This window comes from Scyliorhinus canicula, unplaced genomic scaffold (genome assembly GCF_902713615.1).
Source record: "Scyliorhinus canicula unplaced genomic scaffold, sScyCan1.1, whole genome shotgun sequence".
In the NCBI taxonomy this organism is placed as follows: Eukaryota; Metazoa; Chordata; class Chondrichthyes; order Carcharhiniformes; family Scyliorhinidae; genus Scyliorhinus; species Scyliorhinus canicula.
The window spans coordinates 56,542-80,890 of NW_024055477.1; the positions used below are offsets into that span (position 1 = coordinate 56,542).

Consider the following 24,349-nt stretch of genomic DNA (forward strand, 5'->3'; position numbering starts at 1 on the left):
AACAGACTGAACTGGAAGCACCACATGTTTCTGCCCGGTTTCGAACCGGGGACCATTCGCGTGTAAAGCGAATGTGATAACCACTACACTACAGAAACAGCTGGCAACACAGACGCCAACGGACCTGTGTCACCTTCAACTCAACTGCCTTGTTGCAGCTTCGCATGGTTCGGCTGAGAGGCCATGTCACTTCTTACAAGAACAAGACTGTTTCTTAAAAATTGATATCTAAACTTACAAGCCAGAAGAAGAACCTATATTGAACTGAAGCATTTGTTCAGCAAATCGCTAACGGCGGAATGCTCTCTTCTACTATTAATGCAGCATCCTGAAATCCTACAGAAAAAAGCAACCGACTTTACACAATATTTGTTTCGTTATTCAATGCTTGAGTTGAGTTTAAGAATTGATAATTATGTGTTTCTTATATTTGACCTCATTGTGTTTTGGTGTGTAAAATGCTGCAGCCTAAATACCGTTCATGTAGAAGAAAGGAGGGGTAATTGTAAATCAACTTTGAGCCTGGATTCCCACACTGGCTTTTCCTGTTTCTCCATCAGGAAGACCGTTTTTTCTTTCTCAAAGCTGGTTCAGATAAGTCTCTGGCATTTCCTCTAAGTCAGTTACAGTATCGTTTGTGTCTGTCCTTTTGAGTACACATTACTATAAGACGTCCTTCAATCTGGCCTGTTGCATTTGCTGATCCCAATGCCATCTACTCTGCATTGGAGAGACTAAATGCCGACTGGGTGACCACATTGCAAAACACCTTCGCTCCATCGACAAGCTGGTGGCAGACTCTCCTGTCGCTTGCTATTTGAACTCACTGTCCTGCTCTCATGTCCACATGTCCGATCTTGGCCTGCTGCAATATTCCCATGTAGCTCAGCACAACGCCGAGGAACAGCACCCCAACCTCCGAATAGGCACGGTACAGCCTTGCGGATTTTTCAGTACGCTCAACAACTTCGCACCGTGAAATCACTCTTCCCACTTCACCGCATGTTTATTTCCATCAACTGATTTTCATTGCTTCCATTGATATGTCTTCTTCTCCCATTGTCTCCCCCTCCCCATTCCCCTAACCAATCGCATCCCTCTTGGGAAATCCGCCCCTTGTTCCTCATTGTCCTCTCTCATTAACACATTCTAATCTTCTAATCGCCTCTGTCAGCACAGTTCTTAACACTGATTAGAAACATTTACATTCCCTTTTTCTTTCGGCCCAACATATTTTAGTTATTCTCCACCCATCGCTGGCCGTCTGTGGAGACACAATGCTTCACGCTCCCCCCACCCCCACCCCCACTTCCCCCACACACTCCGCCAGTCTACACCTGACCAAAGATCCAGTTGTCCAGCTTCGACAAAGAGTCACCCAGACTCTCAACGACACTTGCCGTCTCTCTCCACAGAGGCTGTCAGACCTGATGAGGCTGTCCTGTGTTTTCTGTTTTGCTTTCCCATTGACGCATACGCAGTAAGTTTCTTTCATCGTTCATTTAGACATGTTTGAAATGGTGATTAAATATGTTCATCTGCATCTGTAAACCCAAAAGATTCTGTGGCGGATGAACAAACTGCTAATATCCGAATCGTGGCAAAATAGGGAAGGCTTTTCTTCCCCAGGCGTCTTGAATATTCCGTATTTCTGACTTTGTTGCAGGAATTTTAATATCTCATGAGAGACCAAATCTCATGTTCCTCGAACGTGCGAGATTGAGGAAGAAAGTTATTTTGTGCAAACATTCGTCACACAAAATGAGAAGCATGCGATGTTTCTGCCCGGTTTCGAACCGGGGACCTTTCGCGTGTTAGGCGAATGTGATAACCACTACACTACAGAAACTGCTGGGAGCATCGCAATCAGTGGCCCTGTGCAATGTTGAACCTCAATGTACTGTTGCAGCTTCTAACGGTTCCGCTGAGAGGCCATGTCACTTATTGCAAGAAGCCGTTTCTTTAAAACTGATGTCTCAACTTATCAAAGATCAGATATTGAACTTTGCTGAACTGGAGATAAGTTATGTTTTGCTTGAAGTTAAATTGAGAGGGCAGGGCTTTCAAAAGTAACCACAGCTGAAACGAGAATTGATGATGCCCTGCTAACTTTGCTCTGCATCGGGAACCAGCTGTCCAACCCACTGAACTAAAGGGGACGCCAAAACTAGGAACTGCGAGCCAGCCAGGAGTCGAACCTGGAATCTCTTGATTCGTAGTCAGACGCGTTATCCATTGCGCCACTGGCCCACAGCAGTTATAGGCTTTTGCTATTCCTCGATGATGAAGACCAGTTACGAGATCGAGGTAATATTTAGCAACAGACTAAACTGGAAGCACCAGATGTTTCTGCCCGGTTTCGAACCGGGGACCATTCGCGTGTAAAGCGAATGTGATAACCACTACACTACAGAAACAGCTGGCAACACAGACGCCAACGGACCTGTGTCACCTTCAACTCAACTGCCATGTTGCAGCTTCGCATGGTTCGGCTGAGAGGCCATGTCACTTCTTACAAGAACAAGACTGTTTCTTAAAAATTGATATCTAAACTTACAAGCCAGAAGAAGAACCTATATTGAACTCAAGCATTTGTTCAGCAAATCGCTAACGGCGGAATGCTCTCTTCTATTATTAATGCAGCATCCTGAAATCCTACAGAAAAAAAGCAACCGACTTTACACAATATTTGTTTCGTTATTCAATGCTTGAGTTGAGTTTAAGAATTGATAATTATGTGTTTCTTATATTTGACCTCATTGTGTTTTGGTGTGTAAAATGCTGCAGCCTAAATACCGTTCATGTAGAAGAAAGGAGGGGTAATTGTAAATCAACTTTGAGCCTGGATTCCCACACTGGCTTTTCCTGTTTCTCCATCAGGAAGACCGTTTTTCTTTCTCAAAGCTGGTTCAGATAAGTCTCTGGCATTTCCTCTAAGTCAGTTACAGTATCGTTTGTGTCTGTCCTTTTGAGTACACATTACTATAAGACATCCTTCAATCTGGCCTGTTGCATTTGCTGATCCCAATGCCATCTACTCTGCATTGGAGAGACTAAATGCCGACTGGGTGACCACATTGCAAAACACCTTCGCTCCATCGACAAGCTGGTGGCAGACTCTCCTGTCGCTTGCTATTTGAACTCACTGTCCTGCTCTCATGTCCACATGTCCGATCTTGGCCTGCTGCAATATTCCCATGTAGCTCAGCACAACGCCGAGGAACAGCACCCCAACCTCCGAATAGGCACGGTACAGCCTTGCGGATTTTACAGTACGCTCAACAAATTCGCACCGTGAAATCACTCTTCCCACTTCACCCGCATATCTTTGGACTGTGAATATGTTCATCTGCATCTGTAAACCCATAAGATTCTGTGGTGGATGAACAAACTGCTAACATCCGAATCGTGGCAAAATAGGGAATGCTTTTCTTCCCCTGGCGTCTTGAATATTCCGTATTTCTGACATTGTTGCAGGAATTTTAAAATCTCATGAGAGACCAAATCTCATGTTCCTCGAACGTGCGAGATTGAAGAAGAAAGGTATGTTGTGCAAACATTCGTCACACAGAATGAGAAGCATGCGATGTCTCTGCACGGTTTCGAATCGGGGACCTTTCGGGAGTGAGACGAATGTGATAACCACTACACTACAGAAACCGCCGGCCATCAATCGACGTGCGGAATGTACAACCTCAGTGTGTTGCTGCAGATTCTGATGGTCTGTTTGAGAGGCCAGGTCCCTTGTTGCAAGCGACAGCTGTTTCTTAAATTAACAGATGTCTCAACATATAAAGCCGTGAGATGTAGAAATTATATCGATATTAACATAAGTTATATTTTGCTTAATGTCGGTCCTAAATTTGTGCTCTTGGACTCGAGGCCTGTTTCTCGTTTAGGGATATTTAGTCAATGCTAAATTCCCCATTCCCCTAGCCAATCGCATCCCTCTTGGGAAATCCGCCCCTTGTTCCTCATTGTCATCTGCCCTCCCCCTCCCATACCCCCCACCCCCCCCACCCCCCCCCCCCACCCCACCCCCCCCCCCCCACCCCCCCCCCCCCACCCCCCCCCCCCCACCCCCCCCCCCCCACCCCCCCCCCCCACCCACAGATGATGCTCGAGAGAGACAGTGTCTGAGCTGGAGTGCGTTTGGATAAAATTGATGCTCCAGATCTGTGTTAACCACAGGGACGTGACCCATCTGATCCACAGAGCCAAAGTGGAGAATTGAACTGACTGGAGAGCTGGATCCTAACGCTGACATCCCGGACCTCGGCGTCGTGAAATGTTCCAAAGAAGCTCAACAGCCACTCGAGGAACAGCAGCGCATCTTTCCACTGGGTTCAATACAGCTTTCACACTCAGTGTGTGCTCAGCAGTTTCACACTGTAAATGCTGCACCCATTTTGTGTGTCCTTACATCGCAGATTTGGGTTTCAATCTTGTTTCCACTTGTTCTTTGTGTCCGGGCGGTAGTTGTTGATCAATATGCCATCGATAGCTCCTCCAGACATATCTTTTGTTTCTTTGTTTCTTCCATTGCGCTAACAGAGAGCTGGCACAGACACGGCTGCCGGAATGGCCTCATACTGTAGTGTCATTATTCTCTGATTTGATGCCATCCTAACTCTGTGGCCAGGGTCCCAAGGCCTCTTCTCATTTAATCTCTCCTGACTTTCCCCCTATTAGAGCCCTTTCCCGTTGTTCTGTTTCCTCCCTCCGGTAATTCACTTGGTTAAGACGTACCACATTTCTAACCTGTCCCGGTTTTAATGAAAGGTGACGGTGAAAGACGAACTTTGTTGTCCTGTCGACAAATGCCGCCTGAGTCCCTGAGATGTTGCAGTACTTTTGGCGTTCTCCGCAGATGTTAGATTGATTTTCGATGGCAATGACAGTATGCTTTGACTCTTTTCGCGGGGCGCGTTGATCTCGGGGTATGATTCTCGCTTTGGGTGTCTCGCTGTCGGAATTTGCGAGAGGTCCAGCAGGCCTCAATGGTGCGGCGGTCCCAATACCGCAGCCGGCTCACGGTACTTGTTATCACAACGTTATCACATCTTGCTTTATTGCAGCAGAGAAATGCATTCCTCTGATTGCCAGTGACACGCCAGTGAAAGACAAGGCCAGTAAAATTGGGCAGCCAATACCTGGACATAAATATATACGTAGAAATCCTGGAAGTTTGTCACTCGCGGAATTATTATAGCGCCAGGAATGTTATAGCACTCAGAATCCCAGATACACAGAACCACCATTTCAGATGAGGCCTTCCGGTCAATCGAGTCTGCACCAACATGTGAAAAATACAGGACTAACTACAGGACCTCATTTGTCAGCACGCGTTCCATAGCCTTGAATGTGAAGACGTGCCATGTGTTCAGCCAGGTACTATTTAATGGATGTGAAGCACACTGCCTCTACCACCCTCCCACCTAGTTTACTCCAGACAGTCACCATCCTCTGGCTAAATACGATTTTCCTCAAATTCACCATAACCTCCTGCCCCTCACCTTGAACTTGTGTCCCCCCGTAACTGACCCTTTGTTGCACGTTTTACTTGAGTGTATTACGCGTTTATTGGAGTGTATTAACACGCCTCCGTTTAAAGGCCGTGTGCTTAACACTACTACAGCTCTGTGTATGTAATTTCAGCTCGGAGTCGCCAGGTGCCGTATTTAGACACCTCACAAGTATATCAAGGTCAGGTTCAAAGTAATAAAACTATACACCGATTAGTAAGTTCAAACGATTGATATTTATTATACAAATATAATAAATACGCATGCATACGCTAAAGACTAATACTTATTTCTACTATTAAACGACTAAATACTTATCTAAGTAGGAACCAGCAAGGTCAGGGGACAAGGCCTTTGTTCCTTTCAGGACTGCACCTTCTGTTCTCTAATAGTCGGCTAGAGTATAAGCAATGCCGGGTTCACGTAGCGGGCGTCGTTTTGGCACTTACTGAATGATGGCTGGTGCTCAATGGCCGGTGATGAAAGACAGGATCTGGAGGCTGGAGTCGGAGTCAGAAGCGGAGCCAGAGCAAAAAACAGCAGATCTGGGCCGGAGTCAACAGCAAGCCGGAGCAACAACAGCAGTGGAGCCGGAGCAAACAGACAGAACCATGTGCGGGGTCTACCTTTATAGGTCCCCCAATGTCCGTGCCTCTTCGGGGCGGGCCTTTACCTGCCATGTATCGATTGGGTCATTTCTCAATCGATATCTTACAAATCCCCCAATCTGAGGGTCTCTTCTCGATGGGTGGGGCGGTCTCTATGGGTCTTTTGTGATGGATACTTCTGGTGCCGTTTCGTCTGGGCGTCCACTCAAAGTATCCATTCAAACTCAAATGTTTCTATTGTGTGGGCCCAGATCTGGATCACCTCATTAATATGCAAAGCGTTGTTGCCATTTACACCTTTGGTTGAGATCTTGCACCTGGCCATAAACTGGTTTCGATATGTGCAGAATGCTAATTAGCCTTTTGCAAACTGCTTGTCCTGGCTAAAACTGTTTTCTCCCTACAGCCTTAGCAGTTCTCCATTTTGGTAGCCCAGTGTCCATCTTAGGTGGCTACACCTTCAGCTAAGGGGAACAACTGCTCCCTATCCACCCTGCCATTCCCCTCATAATCTTGTACACCCAAAACTATGCAACGTCTCTTCATAACATAAATGGGCGAAGTCTGTCCCTGATCTGCGTGGGAATCGAACAGAAGACATGTCGTGTCAACAGAAATTTCAGGTATTTTCGATCGAAAAATTGATTTCAATTAAAGTCTAAACCTGGCATCATGTGCTTCCCATGTCCCAACTGATAGTAATTCTCATGTTGCTCGGCGGTTATTATACATTAAGCGTACATTGTCGTAATAATAATCTTCACTAGTGTCATAAGTAGGCTTACATTAACACTGCAATGAAGTTACTGTGAAAATTCCCGAGTCACCACACTCCGGCCCCTGTTCAGGTACACAGAGGGAGAATTCAGAATGTCCAATTCACCTAACAGCACGTCTTTTCGGGTCTTGAGGGAGGAAACCGGGGCACCCGGAGGAAACCCACGGAGACACGGGGAGGACGTGCAGACTCCGCACAGATAGAGAACCAAGCCGGGAATCGAACGCTGGTCCTAGGAGCATGAGGCAGCAGAGCAACCCACTGAGCCACAGTGCCGCCCATTAAGTACCTTGTACATTTTGTACCGCAGCACGTATTGATCCATTCTGCTTTGCGTTAAAAGAAGAGGTAAAGAGGAGTCTTTGTCCTTGGACTTTCTGCAAGAGCAGGCCATGATTTTCGTCCATCTCCTCAGTTGAGTGCCACCCTCTGCCGGTAGGTAGATATTCTGGTTTTAAAGTTACAATACAATTTGCGGTATGATAGACCATAATAAGACCATAAGACTATTAGACATAGGAGCAGAATAAGGTCACTTGGCCCATCGAGTCCGCTCTGCCATGCAATCATGGCTGATATTTTCAACCATAGCTCTCAAGATTTCCCAAAACTATTCCTCTCTTGATCTACACAAGGACAGAGACATGTCCGGTAAATAGACATGATTGCTTGCCTGAGCCTGGGATCAATTCCTTCTCGGAAAGGAACCTCAGTGATGCTGTAAACACTCACTCAGGGTTATGTACGGGGCTTTAGGTTTTCTCGAACACTGTTTCTCAGTGAGCAGTAATAGACCACCCCGTCCTCCACATCGAATGCGCTTATACTGAGGTAACCGTTCTGTTTAGATTTGTCAGCAAACGCCAGATATCGTCCTGAACCCACATCTTTCTTCATTACTAAGGTGTTGGTGATAATCCATCTCGGTGGCTGTGTCGGTTTCTCCTGATATCATTGCATTTTGTACATGTTGGGGCCTTTATATTGGCAATTTAACTTCACCGAAGCCCCTTCTGAGACTGTTATTGTCACTGGTGACTGAGCTACTGGATTGAACATTGCCGGCTGCGAAAGTGAAGGACTGAAATGAACAGATTGTTGTTCCTTTATAAAGTTAGAGTTTGTTCAATTAAGAGGTGCTTTTTAGCGTGGCGACTCCACTGAGCCTGTACATCTAGGTTGTGGGAGTGAGAATGTTCAAACAGCACACGGACAGTGATCTGGGACCGGGATCGAACCCGTGTCCTCAGTGCAATGAGGCAGCAGTGCCAACCATTGCGCCACCGTGCCGCCCTGAGTTTAAACAGAGTTGATACAAATTTGCTTGTATCTGCGGCATTTTCTGGGACCTCTGATGCAGGCACTTCATAGACATTCCCAATCGTTAATTACACATAGCCTATGTGTATTAATATGCTAATCTGGTTTAATTAGCACTATAACTACTTACTGTGCCAAAGCGCTGCCAGTATTATCACAACCATGTCTGACTGAATCTCTCTCACTGAACTGGACTGGACTGAGTCAGGGATTGTGTCGGAGAGAGGGAACTTAGTGCAGTGCAGGGAGAGGGTCTATTGTGACATCACTCGCCTCCCATCCTATCGGCTTGGCCGACACCAACAGGTGAGTTTCTGACGCCCGTGCTTGAATTTGGCGCCCTCTGCTGCCGGAATCGGTTTACTCCGTGTTAGAATTCGGCTGTTGAGTGGATTCAGTGTTGACTGCAATGCATATCAGAGCGGGAAACCAAGACAGAAATCTAAATTTCAGCTGTTTATACACTATCTTTGTCACTATAGGTATTTCTAATCAAAAAACGATGCTTAATCTGTGCAAATCATCCCTGGATTTCTCGGTTCACACCATGGATGCGACGAAGTCGAAAGAATGCCAAGACTTTGGTGGACATGCGGAGGTTTGAACTCAGAATAATAGCAGGGCTCAACAGACACGTTTTCTTTATTTTGGTTCTGACGAAGAAGGTACAAAAGGGGAACTGCTCTGAACATCGCTTTTTTCAGAGACCAAATTGTCTGGAATTATTTTCATTAGCTGAAGGTGAAATGTCCTATGAAGAAAATAGGTGAATGATATTTCATGCTGCAAGTGTTTGCGAGACAATGAAACATTACAGAGGACTTTGAATGGATTAGCACCGAGGCACGGGCGGGATTCGAACCCGCGATTTTTGGGATTATGGTGTTGAAGGCGGAGCTGTAGTCAATAAATAGGAGTCTGATGTAGGAGTCCTTGTTTTCGAGATGCTCTAGGGATGAGTGTAGGGCCAGGGATATGCCGTCTGATGTTGACCGGTTGCGACGGTATGCGAATTGAAGTGGGTCAAGGCGTTCTAGGAGTATGGAGGTGATGCGCTTCATGATCAGCCTCTCGAAGCACTTCATTACAACTGATGTCAGGGCCGCCGGAGGGTAGCCATTGAGGCATGTTGCCTCGTTCTTCTTTGGTACCGGTATGATGGTGGTCTTCTTGAAGCAGGTGGGGACCTCGGAGTGGAGTAGGGATAGGTTAAAGATGTCTGTGAATACCTCTGCCATCTGGTATGTGCAGGATCTGAGTGCACGACCAGGGATCCCATCCAGGCCCGTCGCCTTCCGTGGGTTCACTTTCCGGAAGGCCAATCTGACTTCGGAAACTGTGATGGTGGGTATGGGTGAATTAAGGGCTGCTGGGGCACTCGACAGCGGATTGTTGGTTTCCTGCTCAAACCGAGCATAGAATGCATTAAGTTCATCGGGAAGGGATGCGCTGCTGCCACAGATACAGTAAGACGTCTTACACCACCAGGTTAAAGTCCAACAGGTTTGTTTCAAACACGAGCTTTCGGAGCGCAGCTCCTTCCTCAGGTGAATCACAAAACAGAATCATTTAACCTGGTGTTGTAAGACTTCTTACTGTGCTCACCCCAGTCCAGCGCCGGCATCTCCACATCATGGCCAGAGATACTGCTCGACCCGGCCCGGTTATGTAGATCTTTGGACTTTTTTTCTGAGGGATTCTTCTCCAGAGACCGCTGAGATAGGCCCATTGAAGATTTTAAGACAGATGTGGCTGGATTCTCAACTGAAAAGGTAATCAAAGGTTATCCAGCGTAGGTGAAATGTGAATCTGAGGTCACGTTCGCATCTGTCACGAACTTATTGAATGTTGGAGAAGGCTCAAGCGGATGAATAGCCAACTCCTGCTCAACATTCGTCTGTTAGCAGGTCCGTGAGGAGGTGTCACAATTTCCTGAGTTATTGAGGGAGACACAGCATCGTTGAGCTATTCCCCAGCTCGGCGCTATGAAGGATATTACAGCGATAGAGGCAACTCCATGCCGCAGCCGGTTCACGGTACGTGTTATCAGAACAGGAAAATCGCTTATTGTCACGAGTCCGCTTCAAATGAAGTTACTCTGAAAATCCCCTCGTCGTCACATTCCGGCGCCTGTTCGGGGAGGCTGTTACGGGAATCGAACCGTGCTGCTGGCCTGCTTGGTCTGCTTTCAAAGCCAGAAATTTAGCCCTGTCCTAAACAGCCCCTAAAAATATATCATCCAGGAGTGGAACAACAATTCGTCTCTGGGTGGGATCGAACCACCAACCTTTCGGTTAACAGCCGAACGCGCTAACCGACTGCGCCACGGAGACGACAACAGGATCACAACTCTGTGCATTTCAACAGTGACGGCCAATCCTCTGATTGCCAGGGACCGAATGAGAATGCTGGTAATATTGGTCCCCTGAGGCAGTGCGGAAAATATCTGGAAGGAGCGGACACATGGTCCCGCGGGCATGGACATTTGTGAGACGTGGAATCATCACAGACCCGTGGATTTTACAGAACTCACTTGGACAGCATCACACTTTCTTTGAAACACGTCCCTTATCCGGGAACCTCCATAACAGAAAGCAGGAAGTGACAACATAGATTTGATGTATTTTCGATCGGAAAGTCGATGTTCCGCTGAAGACGACTAGGGGCTCAGACTCATTGGCATAAGGTCGACCTAAGTTAACGGTCCTGGAAGATTTTATTATCCCCACATCTGAGAACTTTCATTCCTGCTGCTCGGAAGTGGATATTCCAAGCTTAAATTTACTGTGCATCGCGACATGCTGATTAAACTCACGAATCCGAAACGGCTCCTCTATTGACCTTTTCAAGGACAGAGACGGCAATGCAATTGTGGAGAAATAGACCTGAGTATTTTTCTGAATCGAGATCAAACCATCCTCCGGTACAAGGGCAGGAACGCAAATTTACTGGAATTGAAAATACTCTCTGAGGCTTTCGTACGTGGTTGTAGCTGCTTTCTGACACTGTGCTCATTGCACAGTAATAGACCGCTCCATCCTCAACACTGAGCGCGTTTATATTGAGGTAACAATTCTTTTTAGACTTGTTGGCAGCCCCCAGATATCGTCCTGAGATCTCCTCTTTCTTCATCGTCAATATGTTAATGATGACCAATCTCGGCGGGAGGTCCCGGGTTCAAATCCCGGACGAGCCCTTCGATGAGAGTTTCCCTTGGTCAAGCCGCATGTTTTCTTCATTTCTTTGCGGCGTAGACGGCGGGATTCATTCACATTGTGTTTGCTTTGAGAAGCTGAGCTCAAACTGCAGGAAACCAATACGTTCCCGATAAGCTTGTCTATGTAGTGTAGTGGTTATCACATTTGCTTTACACGCGAATGGTTCCCGGTTCGAAACGTTCTGCACCCATTTTGTGCGTCCTCACATCGCAGATTTGTGTTTAATCTCTCCTGACTTGCCCCCCATGAGAGCCCTTTCCTGTTGTTCTGTTTCCTCCCTCCGGTAATTCACTTGGTTAAGACGTACCACATTTCTAACCTGTCCCGGTTTTAATGAAAGGTGATGGTGAAAGACGAACTTTGTTGTCCTGTCGACAAATGCCGCCTGAGTCCCTGAGATGTTGCAGTACTTTTGGCGTTCTCCGCAGATGTTAGATTGATTTTCGATGGCAATGACAGTATGCTTTGGTGTTTTTCGCGGGACTCGTTGATCTAGGGGTATGATTCTCGCTTTGGGTGTGTCGCAGTCGGAATTTGCGAGAGGTCCCGGGTTCAAATCCCAGACGAGCCCTTCGATGACGTTTTCCGTTGATCAAGCCGCATTTTCTTCGTTTCTTTACGGCGGAGACGTCGGGATTCACATTGGGTTTTCTTTGAGAAGCTGTGTTCAAACTGCATGGAACCAATACGTTCCCGAGAAGCTTGTCTATGTGTGGGCATTCACATTTCTATTGACTAATTCTGGTGGACTCAGACAGCTCTTTGCCCCTTTCATTTTATCAGTTCAACAACTTCAGACTGTGAACTCTCACTTCCCCCTTCACCACGTGTTTTTTCCATCAACTTATCATCCCTTCCATTGATATGTTTTACCCTCAGCATTGCCCACCTCCCCCCAGCCCATACCATCCTACTTGATCAGTCAGATCCCTGTTTGTAATTGTTCTCTGACACACTGCTTACCTTTGTTCTGCCATTAACACATTCTGACCGCTTGATGCGCCATCAGCACCTTTCATAGCCTTGATTAGCCTCATTTACATTCCCTCTTTCTTTCTGCCCGAGACATTTTCGTCATTTCCCACCTATTGCTAGCCCTCTACCGAGGCCCAATACAGCACTCCACCACCCCCACCCCCCACCCACAATCGTCTGAATCTCCAATTCCAGTTCTCCAGCTTTGACAAAGAGTCCACTTGACTGGAAACAAGAGCTGTCATTTCGCTCCCCAGAGGCTGTCAGACCTGCTGAGATTGTCCAGTATTTTCTGTTTTAGTTTCCGTTTGAAGCATCCGCAGTAAGTTGCATTTGTCATACATTTAGACATGTTTCAGATGGTGATTAAATGTGTTCATTTGTAAATCGCTGAAATTCTGTTGTGGATGAACTAGCAGATAATATCCGAGCTGTGCCAAGATATGGAAACTCTTCACCTCTCATTGCCTGCCGAAAATTCAGTGCTTGGGCCTTAATGTTCAATTCAGTTTCATGGCTCACGTGAGACGAAATCTCATAGTCCTGGAACACACGAGATTCCAGCAGCATTCAGGAAACAGAATTATTTTGTGCCCAATAATTGTGCAAACGTTTCTCAAATGCCTATTCAGAGGATGGGGGCTGTTCCTCGGTGTTGTGCTGAGCTACATGGGAACATTGCAGCAGGCCAAGATCGGACATGTGGACATGAGAGCAGGACAGTTAGTTCAAATAGGAAGCGACAGGAGAGTCTGCCACCAGCTTGTCGATGGAACAAAGGTGTTTTCCAAAGCGGTCACCCAGTCGGCATTTAGTCTCTCCAATGCAGAGTAGATGGCATTGGGATCAGCAAATGCAACAGGCCAGATTGAAGGATGTCTGAAAGTAATGTGTACTCAAAAGGACAGACACAAACGATACTGTAACTGACTTAGAGGAAATGCCAGAGACTTAACTGAATCAGCTTTGGGAAAGAAAAAACCGTCTTCCTGATGGAGAAACAGGAAAAGCCAGTGTGGGAATCCAGGCTCAAAGTTGATTTACAATTACCCCTCCTTTCTTCTACATGAACGGTATTGAGGCTGCAGCATTTTACACACCAAAACACAAAGAGGTCAAATATAAGAAACACATAATTGTCAATTCTTAAACTCAACTCAAGCATTGAATAACGAAACAAATATTGTGTAAAGTCGGTTGCTTTTTTCAGTAGGATTTCAGAATGCTGCATTAATAATAGAAGAGAGCATTTCGCCGTTAGAGATTTGCTGAACAAATTCTTCAGTTCAATATAGGTTCTTCTACTGGCTTGTAGGTTTAGACATCTGTTTTAAAGAAATAGTCGTGTTCTTGTAAGAAGTGACATGGCCTCTCAGCCGAACCGTGCGAGCAAAGTGAGCAGGGCATCATCAATTCTCCTTTCAGCTGTGGTTACTTATGAAAGCCCTGCCCTCTCAATTTAACTTCAAGCAAAACATAACTTATCTCCAGTTCAGCAAAATTCAATATCTGATCCTTTGATAAGTTGAGACATCAGTTTTAAAGAAACGGCTTCTTCCAATAAGTTACATGGCCTCTCAGCGGAACCATTAGAAACTGCAACAATACATTGAGGTTCAACATTGCACAGGGCCACTGATTGCGATGCTCGCAGCAGTTTCTGTAGTGTAGTGGTTATCACATTCGCCTAACACGCGAAAAGTCCCCGGTTCGAAACCAGGCAGAAACATTGCGTGCTTCTTATTTTGTGTGACGAATGTTTGCACAACATACCTGTCTTCCTCAATCTCGCACGTTCGAGCAACATGAGATTTGGTCTCTCATGTGATATTAAAATTCCTGTAACAAAGTCAGAAATACGGAATATTCAAGACGCCAGGGGAAGAAAAGCCTTCCCTATTTTACCATGATTCGGATATTAGCAGTTTGTTCATCCACCACAGGGTTTACAGATGCAGATGAACATATTTAATCACCATTTCAAACATGTCTAAATGTACGACAGGGCTCAAAGTTGATTTGCAATTACCCCTCCTTTCTTATACACGGAGGGTATTTAGGCTGCAGCATTTTACACACCAAAACACAAAGAGGTCAAATATTTAAAAAAAACATAATTGTCAATTATGAAGAGTCATAATTTGTGGGTGGTGGGTGGGGAGTGGGGGTGGGGGCGTGCCCTATTGGGCCTCGATAGAGGGCTAGCAATAGGTGAAAAATGACGAATATATTGGGCCTCGATAGTGGGCTTGCAATTGGTGGAAAATGACGAATATATCTCGGACAGAAAGAAAAAGGGTATGTAAATGAGGCTAATCAAGGCTAAGAAATGATATGGAGATGCCGGCGTTGGACTGGGGTGTGCACAGTCAGAAGTCTTACAACACCAGGTTAAAGTCCAACAGGTTTGTTTCAAACACGATCTTTCGGAGCACAGCTCCTTCCTCGGGTGAAGGCTAAGAATGGTGCTGATGGCGCATCAAGAGGTCAGAATGTGTTAATGGCAGAACAAAGGTAAGCAGTGTGTCAGAGAACAATAACAAACATGGATCAGATTGCTGAAGTAGGATGGTATGGGCTGGGGGAGGGGGCAATGCTGAGGGTAAAACATATCAATGGAAGGAATGAAAATAAGTTGATGGAAATAAACAGGTGGTGGAGGAGGAAGAGAGAGTTCACAGTTTGAAGTTGTTGACCTGAATAAAATGAAAGGGACAGAGAGCTGCCTGAGTCCACCGGAATAATGCAATAGACATAAGTGAATGTCTACTCAAGGCAAGCTTTTCGAAAATGTCTCGATTTTCTCGAAAATGCCTTGATTCCCTGCAGTGTGAGCTCAGCTTCTCAAAGCAAACACAATGTGAATGAATCCCGCCGTCTGCACCGCCAAGAAATGAAGAAAACATGTCCCTTGACGAACAGAAAACCTCATCAAAAGGCTCGCGTGGGATTTGAACCAGGCACTTTTTACAATTTCCAACACAGAAACACCCGAAGTGAGAATCATACCTCTAGAACAACGAACCCCGCGAAAAGTACGGAAGCATATTGTCATTGGCATCGAAAGTCGATCTAACATCTCGATTGGATTGGATTGGATTTGTTTATTGTCACATGTACTGAGGTACAGTGAAAAGTATTTTTCTGCAAGCAGCTCAACAGATCATTCAGTACATGGAAGAAAAGGGAATTAAACAGAATTCAAGAAAATGCATGAGAATACATAATAGGGCAACACAAGATATACAATGTAACTACATGAGCATTGGCATCGGTTGAAGCATACAGGGTGTAGTGTTAATGAGGTCAGTCAATAAGAGGGTCATTTAGGAGTCTGGTGAAAGTGGGGAAGAAGCTGTTTTTGAGTCTGTTTGTGCGTGTTCTCAGACTTCTGAATCTCCTGCCCGATGGAAGAAGTTGGAAAAGTGAGTAAGCTGGGTGGGAGGGATCCTTGATTATGCTGCCCGCTTTTCCCCGGCAGCGGGAGGTGTAGATGGAATCAATGGATGGGAGTCAGGTTCGTGTGATGGACTGGGCGCTATTCACGACTCTCTGAAGTTCCTTGCGGTCCTGGGCCGAGCAGTTGTCATACCAGGCTGTGATGCAGCCCGATAGGATGCTCTCTATAGTGCATCTGTAAAAGTTGGTAAGGGTTAATGTGGACATGCCGAATTTTCTTGGTTTCCTGAGGAAGTATAGGCGCTGTTGTGCTTTCTTGGTGATAGCGTCGACGTGAGTGGACCAGGATAGATTTTTGGTGATGTGCACCGCTAGGAATTTGAAACTGCTCACCATCTCCACCTCGGCTCCGTTGATGCTGACTGGGGTTTGTACAGTACTTTGCTTCCTGAAGTCGATGACCAACTCTTTAGTTTTGCTGGCATTGAGTGAGAGATTGTTGTCGTTACACCACTCCACTAGGTTCTCTATCTCCCTCCTGTATTCGGACACGTCGTTATTCGAGATCCGGCCCACTATGGTCGTATCGTCAGCAAACTTGGAGATGGAGTTGGAACCAAGTTTTGCCATGCAGTCGTGTGTGTACAGGGAGTAGAGTAGGAGGCTAAGCACGCAGCCTTGTGGGGCACCGGTATTGAGGACTATTGTGGAGGAGGTGTTGGTGTTCATTCTTACTGACTGTGGTCTGTTGGTCAGAAAGTCAAGGATCCAGTTGCAGAGTGGAGTGCCAAGTCCTAGGTTTTGGAGCTTTGATATGAGCTTGGCTGGGATTATGGTGTTGAAGGCGGAGCTGTAGTCAATAAATAGGAGTCTGATGTAGGAGTCCTTGTTTTCGAGATGCTCTAGGGATGAGTGTAGGGCCAGGGAAATGGCGTCTGATGTGGACTGATTGTGACTGTATGCGAATTGAAGTGGGTCAAGGCGTTCCGGGAGTATGGAGGTGATGCGCTTCATGATCAGCCTCTCGAAGCACTTCATTACATGTGACGTCAGGGCCACCGGGCGGTAGCCATTGAGGCATGTTGCCTGGTTCTTCTTTGGTACCGGTATGATGGTGGTCTTCTAGAAGCAGGTGGGGACATCGGACTGGAGTAGGGATAGGTTAAAGATGTCTGTGAATACCTCTGCCAGCTGGTATGCGCAGGCTCTGAGTGCACGACCAGGGATCCCGTCCGGGCCCATCGCCTTCCGTGGGTTCACTTTCAGGAAGGCCAATCTGACTTCGGAAACTTGATGGTGGGTGAATTATGGGCTGCTGGGGCACTCGACCGCGGATTGTTGGTTACCTGCTCAAACCGAGCATAGAATGCATTAAGTTCATCGGAGAGGGGTGCGCTGCTGCCAGAGATACTGCTCGGCTTCGCTTTGTAGCCCGTTATGTTGTTTAGTCCTTGCCACAACCACCGAGAGTCTGTCTGTGACTCTAGCATCTGCGGAGAAAGCGGAAAATACTGGAACAACTCAGGGAGTCAGGCGGCATTTGTCGAAAGGACAATAAAGCTCGTCTTTCACCATCACCTTTCATTAAAACCGGGAGAGGGTAGAAATGTAGGGCGTCTTAACCAAGTGAAATCCCGGAGGGAGCAAACAGAACAACAGGAAAGGGCTCTAATAGGGGGCAAGTCAAGAGAGATTAAATGAGAAGAGGCCTTGGGTTCCTGGCCACAAGGGGAGGTTCGCATCAAATCAGAGAATGATTACACCACAGATTGAGGCCATTCCGCCCGCCGTGTCTGTGCCAGCTCTCTGTCAGATCAATGGAAGCAACAAATGTCTGTTGAGTTTCTTTGGAACAATTCAAAGTCCGACGTCCGGGAGGTCAGCGTTAAGATCCAGTTCTCCAGTCAGTTCAATTCTCCACTTGGGCTCTGTGGAATAGGAGGGTCACGTCCCTGTGGTTGACACATGAAAAAGGGACAGTTCAGTGGCTCATGTGAGACGAGATCTCATAGTCCTGGAACACACGAGATTCCGGCGACATTCAGGAAACAGAATTGTTTTGTTTTGTGCCCAATAATTGTGCAACCTTTTCTCACACGAAATGCTAAATGTTCGATGTTTCTGCCCGGTTTCGAACCGGGGGCCTTCCGCGTGCGGAACGTACAACCTCACTGTGTTGCTGCATATTCTGATGGTCTGTCTGAGAGGCCAGGTCCCTTGCTGCAAGCGACAGCTGTTTCTTAAATTAACAGATGTCTCAACATATAAAGCCGTGAGATGTAGAAATTATATCGAAATTAACATAAGTTATATTTTGCTTAATGTCGGTCATAAATTTGTGCACTTTGGTCTCGAGGTCTGGTTCTCGTTTAGGGATTTTCAATCAATGCCTATGGGAGTGGTCGTGGGTTTAAATCCAGGACAGGCTCTTTATTCCAGGTCAGAGATTATGAATTGTTTGCGATGCTGACGGCGGGGTTGATTTACATTGGCCCACTCTGAAAAAGATTTCTCAGGACTCGGGATGTTACGTCGTTTCTCTCCCCACAGATGATGCTCGAGAGAGAGAGACAGTGTCTGAGCTGGAGTGCGTTTGGAGAAAATTGATGCTCCAGATCTGTGTTAACCACAGGGACGTGACCCATCTAATCCACAGAGCCAAAGAGGAGAATTGAACTGACTGGAGAGCTGGATCTTAACGCTGACCTCCCGGACCTCGGCGTCGTGAAATGTTCCAAAGAAGCTCAACAGCCACTCGAGGAACAGCAGCGCATCTTTCCACTGGGCTCAATACAGCTTTCACACTCAGTGTGTGTTCAGCAGTTTCACACTGTAAATGCTGCACCCATTTTGTGTGTCCTTACATCGCAGATTTGGGTTTCAATCTTGTTTCCACTTGTTCGGTGTGTCCGGGCGGTAGTTGCTGATCAATCTGCCATCGATAGCTCCTCCAGACATATCTTTTGTTTCATTGTTTCTTCCATTGCGCTAACAGAGAGCTGGCACAGACACGGCGGCCGGAATGGCCTCATACTGTGGTGTCATTCTTCTCTGATTTGATGCCATCCTAACTCTGTGGCCAGGGTCCCAAGGCCTCTTCTCATTTAATCTCTCCTGACTTGCCCCCCATTAGAGCCCTTTCCTGTTGTTCTGTTTCCTCCCTCCGGTAATTCACTTGGTTAAGACGTCCCACATTTCTAACCTGTCCCGGTTTTAATGAAAGGTGATGGTGAAAGACGAACTTTGTTGTCCTGTCCACAAATGCCGCCTGACTCCCTGAGATGGTGCAGTATTTTGGCTCTTTTCGCGGGGCTCGTTGGTCTAGGGGTATGATTCTCGCTTTGGGTGTGTCACTGTCGGAATTTGCGAGAGGTCCCGGGTTCAAATCCCGGACGAGCCCTTCGATGCGGTTTTCCGTTGGTCAAGCCGCATGTTTTCTTCATTTCTTTGCGGCGTCGATGGCGGGATTCATTCACATTGGGTTTGCTTTGAGAAGCTGAGCTCAAACTGCATGGAACCAATACGTTCCCGAGAAGTTTGTCTATGTGTGGGAATTCACATTTCTATTGACTAATTCTGGTGGACTCAGACAGCCCCTTTCCTTTTATCAGTTCAACACATTCAGACTGTGAACTCTCACTTCCCCCTCCACCACATGTTTTTTCCATCAACTTATCATCCCTTCCATTGATATGTTTTACCCTCAGCATTACCCCCCTCGCCCCAGCCCATACCATCCTACTTCAGCAATCAGATCCCTGTTTGTAATTGTTCTCTGACGCACTGCTTACCTTTGTTCTGCCATTAACACATTCTGACCGCTTGATGCGCCATCAGCACCTTTCATAGCCTTGATTAGCCTCATTTACATTCCCTTTTTCTTTCTGTCCGAGACATTTTCGTCATTTCCCACCTATTGCTAGCCCTCCATCGAGGCCCAATACAGCACTCCACCACCCCCCCCCCCCCCCCCCCCCCCCCCCCCCCGCCCACAATCGTCTGAATCTCCAGTTCCAGTTCTCCAGCTTTGACAAAGAGTCCACTTGACTGGAAACGACAGCTGCCATTTCGCTCCCCAGACAGCGTGTAGGTTCGTTATTTACAGAGGTCTCTGGATAGTATATCCTTATTTAGAGTGGTCCCTGGCCAGTATATCATTATTTCCAGTGGTCCCTGGGTAAAATGTCATTCTTTACACTGGCCCCTGTATATTACATCATTATTTACATCGGTCCCAGCGTGTAATTTCATTATTTACAGTGGTCCCTGGGTAGTATATTATTATTTACAGTGGTCCCTGTGTAGTATATCATTAGTTACAGTGGTCCCTGTGTAGTGTATCATTATTTACAGTGGTCCCTGACTACTATTCTATTATTTCAGTGGTCCCTGGGCAGTATATCATTATTTACAGTGGTCACTGGGTAGGATATCATTATATACAGTGTCCCTGGTTACTATTCTATTATTTAAGTGGCCCCTGGGCAGTATATCATTATTTACTGTAGTCCTTGGGTAGTATATCATTATTTACAGTGGTCCTTGGGTAGGATATCATTATTGACAGTGGTCCCTGGGTAGTTTATCATAATTTACAGTGGTCCCTGGGTAGGATATCATTATTTACAGTGGTCCCTGTGTAGTATATCATTATTTACAGTGGTCACTGGGTAGTGTATCATTATTTACAGTGGTCCCTGGGTAGTGTATCATTATTTACAGTGGTCCCTGGCTACTATTCTATTATATCAGTTGTCCCAGGGAAGTATGCCATTATTTACAGAGGCCCAGTTGTAGTACATCATTATTTGCAACGGTCCAAGCGTGTGATTTCGTTATTTACAGTGGTCCTGGATATTACATCATTATTTCTAGTGGTCCCTGGGTAGTATATCATTATTTACAGAGGTCCCTGGGTAGTATATCATTATTTACAGAGGTCCCTGGGTAGTATATCATTATTTGCCGTGGTATCTTGGCACTATATCATTATTTACAGTTGTCCTGTGAAGTTCATCATTATTTACCAATGTCCTAGGGTGGAATTTCATTATTAACAGTGCTCCCTGGAAACTATATTATCATTTACAGTGGTCACTGGGTGATATATCTTTATTTACAATGTTGCCTGTGTAGTATGCCATTATTTACAGTGGCCCTCGGTAGTATATCATTAGTACAGTGGTCCCTGGGTAGAATATCATTATTTACTGTGGTCCATGGTCAGTACGTCATTATTTGTAGTTCGTCGCACATCACTATTTACAGCAGTTCCTCTTTAACCTGTGATTATCCCTCTCTCTGGATCTGTAATGATTTGATTACCTGCAAATGCTCGCATTCCAAGCATTGTCCGGCATCTCTGACTTTGTCTATATAAATGTTTCTGGATGATACCTCTCCATTCACCTGAGGAAGGAGATGCGCTCCGAAAGCTCGTGTTTGAAACAAACCTGTTGGACTTTAACCTGGTTTTGTAAGACTTCTTACTGTGCTCACCCCAGTCCAACGCCGGCATCTCCACATCACAATATGATAGAGTTTACCCTGCAGTTTGAGAGGGAGAAGCTGGAGTCAGATGTAACTTTAGCTGACTCATTACTTCACAGCATCAACTTCATTGTAAGTTCCAATCTGTCTGATTGCTGGGCGCTGCCTGTGCTTTTCATATTGAAAACATCTCTGTTCCACCCAATAAAAACAGACGCACATTTCATAATCAGAGGGAAGTCTATCTTTTTTGAGGTTGCATTGCAATTATTGTTAAAAGCGGCTGTGCCACATGTTTGCTTTCTGGCCTCTCACTGGGGAAAGACAAGTTCTATTCCAGCTCTGCACAATAAGTGACCTATCACACTGTCAATTATTCACAACTTAAATAGTGGAATACTGCATGAAGGATATTTACTTTATCCAGTATTTGATTTTATAATTTAGGATCAAGTTTGTTTACTCAGCAAATGTATTAATCCATATTGTGTTTTCCACATATACCCAGTTCCCCATATCTCCAAGCACACTCCATCTCTCCCTTCCATTCTCTCCCTCTCTCACACTCTCTCCATCTCTCATATATTCTCCCTCTCTCACACTCTCTCCCTCGCTCACACTCTCGCTCTCTCACACTCTCTCCCTCTATCACACTCCCTCCCTCTCTCGCACTCTCTCTCTCCCTTTCTCGCACTCTAACTTCCTTCCCTCTCTCGCACTCTCTCTCTCTCTCTCGCACTCTAACCCTCTCTCGCACTCTCTCTCCCTTTTGCACTCTCTCTCTCTGTTGTGCTGTCTTTCTCTCACACATTCTCCCCTCTCACACTCTCTCCATCTGACATGTTCGCTACCTCACTCACCCTCCCTCTCTCTCACTCTATCCCTCTCTCACACACTCACCCTCCCTCTGTCTCTCCCTGCATGCCTCGCTCCCTCACACACTCTTTCCCTCTCTCACACTTTCTCTCACACTCTTTCCCTCTCTCCCACTCTTTACTTCTCTCCCACTTTCTCTCACGCTCTTTCCCTCTCTCACACTTTCTCCCACACTCTTTCCCTCGCTCCCACTTTCTCTCACATTCTTTCGCTCTCTCACACTTTTTCCCTCTCTCACATTTTCTCTCTCACCTCTCACACTCTTTCCGTCTCTCACACGTTCTCTCACACTCTTTACTTCTCTCCAACTTTCTCTCACATTCTTTCCCTCTCCCACTCCCTCAGTCACTCAGTCGCTCTCTGCTTTACTTATGTCTGATATTATGTCAGTGTTTTATACACCATCCTTCTCACACAATCTGCCTCCCTCATCCACTCACCCACTCGGCTCCATTCTCTGCTACCCTTTCTCTCAGACAATCTACCTCCTTCTCTCGTTTTATTCTTTATTTCTCCCACCCTCTTTCTCTCCCATTCTATCTCCTTCCACCCTCTTTCTCTCTCACCCTGTCTTCTTGCAGCACATCGCACAGACCAGTTCTCTCTTCCTCCACATCTCACCCCGCCTCTCTCCCAGTTTAAGTGAATGAAATTAATGAAAATCGCTTTTTGTCACGAGTAGGCTTCAATCAAGTTACTGTGAAAAGCCCCTAGTCGCCACATTCCGGCGCCTGTCCGGGGAGGCTGGTACGGGAATGGAACCGTACTGGTGGCCTGCTTGGTCTGCTTGGTCTGCTTTCCAAGCCAGCAATTTAGCCCAGTGAGCTAAACCAGCAGTCTGGCCAGTCTGTGTATCAGATGGTCGGCCGGTATCAGTTAGAGACGGGGTATTAGTTTTCACAGCTGTATATGTTTTAATGCTGCTCTCTGAGGTGTTGAGTTTCAATGTGCTGCAGCCTCTGAGTTTTCTGAGGTTCCAATGGTTCTAAAGATTTTCTTCGTTTGAGGGGCTGAATCAGATTTAGATATGGGATCACATACTTTGCGCTTAAAACAGTTCCAGATTTTGGAGACATTGAAATTTGCTACTTAGGCTCAGACAGAACGTACTGACATCAAATAAAGGAATGGTCACAGATAGAGGCAGCTACACCCCAGAGTGCAGTGGACCCACCCAGAGAAACACACTGACAATTGGAACTGAATCACTGAATGGTCACAGATAGAGGCAGCTACACCCCAGAGTGCAGTGGAACCTAAATTGTAGACCCAGTGTACAGGATGTTGAGAGTAGTGAGATCAGGGATAGGGTTAAAAGTTCGAAAGAGGGCACCGGCAAGCAGGACGCTGGTTTGAAGTGTGTCTACTTCAACGCCAGGAGCATCCGGAATAAGGTGGGTGAGCTTGCAGCATGGGTTGGTACCTGGGATCTCGATGTTGTGGCGATTTCGGAGACATGGGTAGAGCAGGGACAGGAATGGTTGTTGCAGGTTCCAGGATTTAGATGTTTCTGTAAGAACAGAGAAGATGGTAAAAGAGGGGGGGGGGTGGCATTGTTAATCAAGGAAAGTATTACGGCGGTAGAAAGGACGCTTGAGGACTCGTCTACTGAGGCAGTATGGGCCGAGGTTAGGAACAGTAGAGGAGAGGTCACCCTGTTGGGAGTTGTCTATAGACCTCCGAATAGTCCCAGAGATGTAGAGGAAAGGATTGCAAAGATGATTCTTGACAGGAGCGAGAGTAACAGGGTAGTTGTTATGGGGGACTTTAACTTTCCAAATATTGACTGGAAATACTATAGTTCGAGTACTATAGATGGGTCAGTTTTTGTGCAGTGTGTGCAGGAGGGTTTTCTGACACAGTATGTAGACAGGCCAACAAGGGGCGAGGCCACATTGGATTTGGTACTGGGTAATGAACCCGGCCAGGTGTTAGATTTAGATGTAGGTGAGCACTTTGGTGATAGTGATCACAACTCGGTTATGTTTACTTTAGCAATGGGCAGGGATAGGTATATACCGCAAGGCAAGAATTATAGCTGGGGGAAAGGCAATTATGATGCTATTCGGCAAGATTTAGGATGTATAGGATGGGGAAGGAAACTGCAGGGGATGGGTACAATCGAAATGTGGAGCTTTTTCAAGGAACAGCTACTGCGTG

The 24,349-nt window shown here is 46.3% G+C and overlaps 7 non-coding genes across 7 annotated transcripts; 2 read left to right on the top strand and 5 right to left on the bottom strand.

Annotated features, from left to right (window-relative positions):
• Window positions 1–25: 25 nt before the first annotated feature.
• Window positions 26–98, bottom strand: trnav-uac. Its single transcript has one exon. It is a non-coding gene; the product is annotated as a tRNA-Val (tRNA).
• A 1,678-nt stretch (window positions 99–1,776) lies between these two features.
• trnav-aac lies at window positions 1,777–1,849 on the bottom strand. The gene has a single exon. It is a non-coding gene; the product is annotated as a tRNA-Val (tRNA).
• A 328-nt stretch (window positions 1,850–2,177) lies between these two features.
• Window positions 2,178–2,250, bottom strand: trnar-acg. Its single transcript has one exon. It is a non-coding gene; the product is annotated as a tRNA-Arg (tRNA).
• Window positions 2,251–2,344: 94 nt separating this feature from the next.
• On the bottom strand, window positions 2,345–2,417 carry trnav-uac. Its single transcript has one exon. It is a non-coding gene; the product is annotated as a tRNA-Val (tRNA).
• Window positions 2,418–10,490: 8,073 nt separating this feature from the next.
• trnan-guu lies at window positions 10,491–10,564 on the bottom strand. Its single transcript has one exon. It is a non-coding gene; the product is annotated as a tRNA-Asn (tRNA).
• A 3,516-nt stretch (window positions 10,565–14,080) lies between these two features.
• Window positions 14,081–14,153, top strand: trnav-aac. Its single transcript has one exon. It is a non-coding gene; the product is annotated as a tRNA-Val (tRNA).
• Window positions 14,154–19,133: 4,980 nt separating this feature from the next.
• trnap-ugg lies at window positions 19,134–19,223 on the top strand. The gene is given in 2 exon segments: window positions 19,134–19,169; window positions 19,188–19,223. It is a non-coding gene; the product is annotated as a tRNA-Pro (tRNA).
• The last annotated feature ends 5,126 nt before the right edge of the window (window positions 19,224–24,349 follow it).